We start from the raw sequence: 7,123 nt of genomic DNA on the forward strand, positions 1-7,123 counted from the left end.
CCTATGTCTCCTTGGCTTTCATGATCTTGACACTTTTGAAGATTGCAAGATAGTTATTTTGTAAAATGTTCCTCAATTTAGGTTTTTCTAATGTTTCTTCATGGTTTTATTCAGGTTACTCCTCTATGGCAGGAGCATCACGGGAGTGACACTGTATTCTTCTCATTGCGTTGTATTAGGTGGCATGTGACTTTGATTTGTCCCATTATTGCTGGTGTTAACTTTGATCATTTGATTAGGGTGATGTCTGCCAGGTCTCTGCACGAAGTCACATTTTTTCCTATTGTAATTAATATATGTTTTGTGGGGACATTTTTGGAGAACATTGAAATATCCTGCCTGTCATCAAACTTTCATACATTAGTTTTAGCATCCATTGGTGTTTCTTGATTGAATTAATTATTACTATGATGGTTGCTAAATGGTTATTTTCTAATTCAATTATTTCTCCTACATTCATTAGTTGGTATAAGACAAGCACTTCTGTTTGTTTATGTGTCTGTGTGTGTGTGTATGCACATATGTTTTTATAGTACCAAGGACCCTAGCTTATTAAATGGGTTATAGTCTGTTACTGTTATTTATTTTGATGATGAGACTGTGCTGGATTTAGTCAGTGGTTATCTCTTCAGCTGGCTTTTGTGCCCTTTCAACATGTCCCTATCATCCTTTGAGCACTTCCTCACTTTCTGCCATAAAATAATCCAGGCTTATCTTGTATTTTCTCTGCCCCAGCCCCGGAATTAGCCTTTTCTCCAAGGAGTCCTGGTTTCTTTCCATGGGAAATGGTACTTAGAAACCACGATGTGAGTGTAATGTGTGCTCTTTGCTATTTGGGTGTCAATAACAGTGGACAGAGTGAGGGAATATAGGTATGTATGTACATTTACAAACACACATATTTATATTTATTTCTATATTTATCTATGTATATGGAAAGCTGTGAGTTTATATCAATACTTCCAATTCCAATGACCACGCAGGCCATTCTTGCTTTTTCCCTTTTCCTATTTGAGATGATCTGTAGTCTATTTACTTACCGGTCTCCCATCATCGGTCCTGGCCCCCACCCCCCCTTCTCCCACCACAGACACACTTTCCTCACTAGCTTGGGCTGGAATGGCCTGCACTGGGCTGCGGCCACAACTCTCCAGTGGGGACACATTTCTCACTTGCCTTGGTGCGTTCACAGTCCATCTCCTGCCAGCCTCCCCTCCTGGCATGGTTCCCCTGGCCTGTGCCTGGGCTGCTGATGCCACCCCCCTGTAAAGAACCTCCTCATCCTGCTTGGGCTCTGATACCCTTTTCCAGGGTGCTGCCCCTCTCCACCCCATGGGAAGCCCTCCTCCCCCTGCTCAGGCTCTGGCAGCCCACACGGGGTTGCTTCCATCCAGCACACAGACACACTCTTCGCCTGCCCGGGCCCCAACGCCCCATGCTGGGCTGCCGTCCCCACCTCCATCTGCCAACCCCAGTTGGCCCCACTTAATGGTATTTTGCCTGAATTATTCCAGAATAAAAGACAGTTTGAAGTAGAAGGAAAATAGCAAGGCAGGAAGAAATGCTTGAAAGAGTTTTTACATTTTTAAACTTCTACAAGTCTTCTTTCTTTTAGTTTACATTTTGGCTCCAACTATGACTCTTCTTTTCAGTCTCGTTTGAATTTTAGTGTCATCTAGCATTTTGAAAATATCTCAGAATTTGTCTGGTATTAAGGCGTGAGCAAGAGCAATTCAAATGCATTTTTAGATTACTGCTGTGTTATAGGCAGTTGTGTAACTGCATAATCAAATTACCAGCATGGCACATACTTATGGATGGATGTGTGCAGGAGTTTGTCACTGGAACACTTGTTTCTTTAGCCTGTTTCACTGCATCAGTGGGAATTTTCATGATATTTCATCTGGAACTACTGGATTTTATTAGGATTATGTGCGTCAAACTGTGAAGATGTGATCGGACACTTTGGGATGCATAAGACCTGTGCATTTACATGCTGATGTAATGGCCTGTGTGCTTAAACTCAAGAATTCTCTAACTGTATTTTACATTATTCTCATGAAAACAGTCACATGGTGTGTTTAAAACCAGATACACCGTATTGTTTAATACATGTCTGACAAAGGAGGTCTTTCATTTTGACTTGGTATTGATAAGAACTGAATCTTTAGTTTACAAGTTTACACAGACTAGTTTTCAGGCCTCTACATTTTGAACCTGTTTCTCCCATGTGCTTCCTGTGCGGGGCTTCATAAGTCACATTCGTGCCATTGTAGGTCTTTGGCCCTGCACCCTTACCGCTATTCTTGGAGTTGATCTTAGCTTGAGACAGCTGGCAGTGATTTCACTACATGCATGAGGGATGACAAACCACGTAAGTGTATTCAACTAAATAAGAAGTGAATCTATTCTCAATTCATCCTTCCTTTGCCTGGGTCCCCAAAATGCCTGTGGGTGGTCTAATGTCACCTGACATAAGGGAAGTGGGCTGGGGGGAAACTGATAATTTAACTGAGTATGGTTAAAATATATTCCTTTTGCAAATTTTTATAAATGTTTATGACCATGTGAAGACAATGCCAGGGCCACTCCAGGGCTCTAGAAGGGGACTGTGCAAATGAGAGTCCCTGGAGCATGATCTGGTCAGCTCCTTGGTTGGTCTTTCTGGGTGGTGGCTGCAGGGGTGTCTCTGTGGCTGCACATGTCATTGGAACCTCAGAGAGCCTTCAACCCTCATCTTATATTTCCTGGGCCCTGTCATTTTTTGACACTGTGAAAATCTAACCTCAAATATTTTTCATTCTCAATAAGTCTATGGCCCTTGGGAAGAATGCAAAGAAATAGTAAGAACTGAAGAGGCATGCTTTTAGTTTGATGTAAAGGAGGAGAGTTTAAGCAGTCTTTCCCATGTGGATTATGAATCTCTCCAATCGATTAAAGTCAACTTATACTTAATTGAGAACTTACTACAGGTAAAAAATTATATAGGTGATGTGGAAAAACATAGAAGTTACCTGGATGGCCTGACAAAATGGTTCATTAAGCCTGGCTCAGGTGATTCAATAAAGAGAATAATGCGTTTTGCAGATCAGGAAGTGTAACTTTGAATTTGTAAGCCTTAGTATCTAGTGGCCGTTTATCTTCTTGAGATAAATACTGACCAAAGAGTAGTTAATGAATTGTCATTTTAAGGCTAAAATGATACTGCATTCCAACAACCATGTAAAGAAATCATTGTTGTTGGCTGACAGAGCAGACGACCCGGACCACCAAGAGATCAAGGCTCATCCAGAAGCAGATCTCTGTCATTTAATTTGAAATAGCTTTTCACTCATCTTCTCTCTTCCTACATAAGCAGAATTAAATGTAATAGAGTTAAAGGGAAATTATCCTAAAAGTCAATGAAAACAGGTCCTGCTATGTGTGACTATTATGTTTTTAGAAAGAAAGCTATTCTCTTTATCTTAAGTGTTCTGAATATCCAAATCTAAAACCCTCTTGGTGAGCTGTATAGTTGATTTTGCTTTTGTGCTCAGCACTGCCCGAATTTCAATTTGGGTCCATGTAAGGATCAGCCACAGCCAGACTATGCATCTGCTGTTATTGTCCTTACCTAGAATTCCAAAATCTAACATTTTTAACGTGCACATTCAAATGAGCTAAAGTAGAGGGGTGATGTGCTGGGGAGACAAAGATGCTGAGAATCCTCCCGGAGGGCCGGGAGGGCAGGGAGAGAGCTTCTGCAAGTCCGAGATGAAGTCCGTGAGAAGAGGCAGCGTTGAGTCACCATGTGTCAGGGCGCTTGTCTGCAGAGCGCCACCCTACCAGCTGCCAGTCCCTCAGTCCCCTACCCTTTCTTAGGACTTAGTGCCAATGCATTTAATATAAGGAGAAATGGTGTCAGTACTAGTCTTTTGAGATGTAAGAAATTTCCTTTGTTAATTTTTTTAAATAGCATCAATTCTTTTCATTAAGATTTCCCTGAGAACATAGTTCTCATACACTGAAAGTCCTAAGAAATAATAGACATCTATATTTCATTCTAAATGAGACGTCTGTATATCTGGAATTACAGGCTTTCTTTTTCCCAAAAACTTACATCAGGGTAGGCAAAGGGATAGGTACGAGATGAAATTTGAACATATTCTGTGCAGGGCTGGTATTTCCTGTGCTCACAAGGGCACAGATGGTAGTTATATCTTCAGCCCTTGATGCCTTATTCTTTACAGAACAGACAATCCCACTTTTCTGTAACCTCAGAAGGGCTGTAGACTGTGTTTGCTGAATCTCCAGAGCAAGAGCCCCGCTCGGCTCCGCACCGCGGAAGACTCTTTACCACCCCCTGGTGGATAAGGTGAGAGAAACATGTTCCCCCAGGACCAAGGCCAAAGAGCCAGAAAATTGGTTAAGTAATTAGAGGGGAGAAAAAAGGGGAGCAACGTTAAACGGATGTATTTAAAGGAGGGGACGATTTGGTGCTCCCGTTTTTTGAATGCTCTGTCTCTCTATTTTATAGAGTCCCCTGCTGGGCCCAGGTCCTTCACGGTTGTACTCATTCTGGCCTCCCACTCTGGTCTGCCCTTTCCAGCCAGGGGCCCCAGCTCTTCTCCTGTTTAAAAGAGGAATTCCTCTAACTGTGATGGAGGAAGAGCCCCCATCTCACGGTGCATGCTCCAGCTGTCTTGCTCCTGAGCGTTTCCTCCCAGCCCTGGCTTCTCATTCCTGGCTATCTCAAGGCTCACCCGTATCTTGGATGGTAGCTAGGAGCGGGTCTATGTAACACAGAGTACCACGTGTTTTCCTATGAACTTATGTTTCTGACGCATATGCAGTGTTTCTTGAAAATTCAGCCTCCTCCAACCAACTTATATAATTAAGAGTCATTTTTGGAGCTTAGATTTTTATTAGTTGCCCAGTCCTCAACATCTCTTTGCTTCTAGACCTGTATTTTCCCTGCTTTTACCAACATCCCATGGTTGTTAATTGGAAGGAAATTGTCATTAAAAATTAGGCCTCAGGTGCTATGGAAAAGTCTGGGAATCCAGCTTATAAATTGGGAAGTTGGGAAGTCTCTCTGTTTTTGTTACCTCTGCCGTCTTTCATGACTGGCACTCCCAGAGCACACTGTCTTTATCTATAAAAGTTGGCTAAACAGGCATACTGATGAAGCTCAAGTTGTGGGTTAAATTCTCACCTTGGTAAGGTAACATAATTCTTATTTATGGACACACACTGTAAACACAATTGATGATAGCCAACTTGGTCACAGGACAGACTAAACGACACTGTGACTATCTCAGCTCAGAGTGTTGATGGGGAAATGTTACATCAAATACAGAATCTTGTAATAATAGATTCTTAGACGAGGAAGTGAGTTTAGAAATTACCTTTTCCACTCTCTTGCCTGGTTTAGCAGCTTTTACTAACCATTCCCAACAGGTGGGCTGCGTGCCCAGCTTCTGCTTTGGCACATTCAGAGTCGGGGCTCACTGTCTTGAGTGGTTGTTTGGTCTATGGCTGGAGACTGTGTTTGTGGGAAGGTCAGTACATGGCGCCTGGTTTTGAGATAGAAAAATAGAGTTCAACTTCTCTCTTTTTCTGTATTCTGCTTTGGCACATTCAGAGTCGGGGCTCACTGTCTTGAGTGGTTGTTTGGTCTATGGCTGGAGACTGTGTTTGTGGGAAGATCAGTACATGGCGCCTGGTTTTGAGATAGAAAAATAGAGTTCAACTTCTCTCTTTTTCTGTATCTTCATCTCTAAATTTCCTAAACCGAGCCTCATCCCAAACCCCAATCCCAGCTACAAAAGGAGCTCTGAGTGACTGAATGTTTTCTGCAAAGTTGTTTTAAAGCTACTTTGGTGGTTGTCTGAGGAGATAAAAGGGTTGTTTCTGATTTTCTGATTATTGTCTTGGGCATGAGAAAATGGGAGGTAAGTTGCTGGGAAAATTGAATGTTTTCTGCAAAGTTGTTTTAAAGCTACTTTGGTGGTTGTCTGAGGAGATAAAAGGGTTGCTTCTGATTTTCTGATTATTGTCTTGGGCATGAGAAAATGGGAGGTAAGTTGCTGGGAAAATTTGGTTAGGATAATTCAAGTTAGGATAAGTCAGGATGTTTCATTTCTGGGGGAGGGGAGAGCAGCTAGACAGTGGGATGTGTTCAGACGAGCTATGTCCAATAGTGGAGTTGGATTCTCATCCCATCGTGACCCCCGTTCCCTTTAATACTATTTGGGATTTGATGCTTAGGTCAACTCTAAAAGGTAGAATGGTAAAAAAGGAAACAAACTGCCTAGAGACAAGAGCTTTTGGATTTCAGTGGCACGGAAAATGCTTGAATAGGAGTAACTAAGGTGCTCGGAGCAGCCTGAACTTTGGGGTTCCAGGGAGAGTAACACTTCTCCCCCACTTCATTAGAGGGCCACTAGGAAGCTCACACATTCAGCAAATGCTTATCCTGTCCCAGGTGCACAGCAGCGTGTGCACCAGAATCGCAGAGCTCCTTCTATACATCGAAAAGTAGATGCTTGTCTAAACAGGCTCTCGTTTAGTCATTTGGGACTGTTAGTCATTTTTGGCAAAGGAAATCATTGTGATGGGTCAGCCAGATACTACAAGTTCTTCCAACATTTGGTAGAAATTATCAGGGAAGCCATGCCAAAGCACAACAGAGATGAAAGAGATAATCAACTTTAAAGGGTATTATCTTCCCATGGGCTAACATATGGTCTGCCATACAATCTCTGCTTGCTTTTATGTACAGTAAAGCAAATTCCAGTTGAGGTGGCCCAGATATTAACAGAGGAGACAGCGGTTTTCCAGGCCTTTTCCAGGATGTGCCTCTCACATGGTGCTGAGGTAAGAGCAGCAGAGCTCAGAGCTCCTCCCTGGCGTCCAGACTTCGCCTTCGTAGCTGCAAACGGAGCCTTTATTTATTTATTTATTTATTTATTTCCCTTTTTGTCTTTTTTCGTGTCCGGCAATGGATCGCAACCCTCAGTGTCATGCCCGTACCGGACCAGAACCGGCAACGGGATCGCAACCCTCGGTGTTGCACCCGCGCCTCGCTCAGCCAGTGAGCGACCGGTCTGTATGTGGGATCCGAACCCTCGGCGGGAGCGCC

The 7,123-nt window shown here is 43.0% G+C and overlaps 1 pseudogene; it reads right to left on the bottom strand.

Annotated features, from left to right (window-relative positions):
* LOC103588292 overlaps positions 1-1,197 on the bottom strand; it is a 6,108-nt pseudogene extending 4,911 nt beyond the window's left edge.
* Positions 1,198-7,123: the final 5,926 nt, after the last annotated feature.

Source organism: Galeopterus variegatus, unplaced genomic scaffold (genome assembly GCF_000696425.1).
Source record: "Galeopterus variegatus unplaced genomic scaffold, G_variegatus-3.0.2 Scaffold29, whole genome shotgun sequence".
In the NCBI taxonomy this organism is placed as follows: Eukaryota; Metazoa; Chordata; class Mammalia; order Dermoptera; family Cynocephalidae; genus Galeopterus; species Galeopterus variegatus.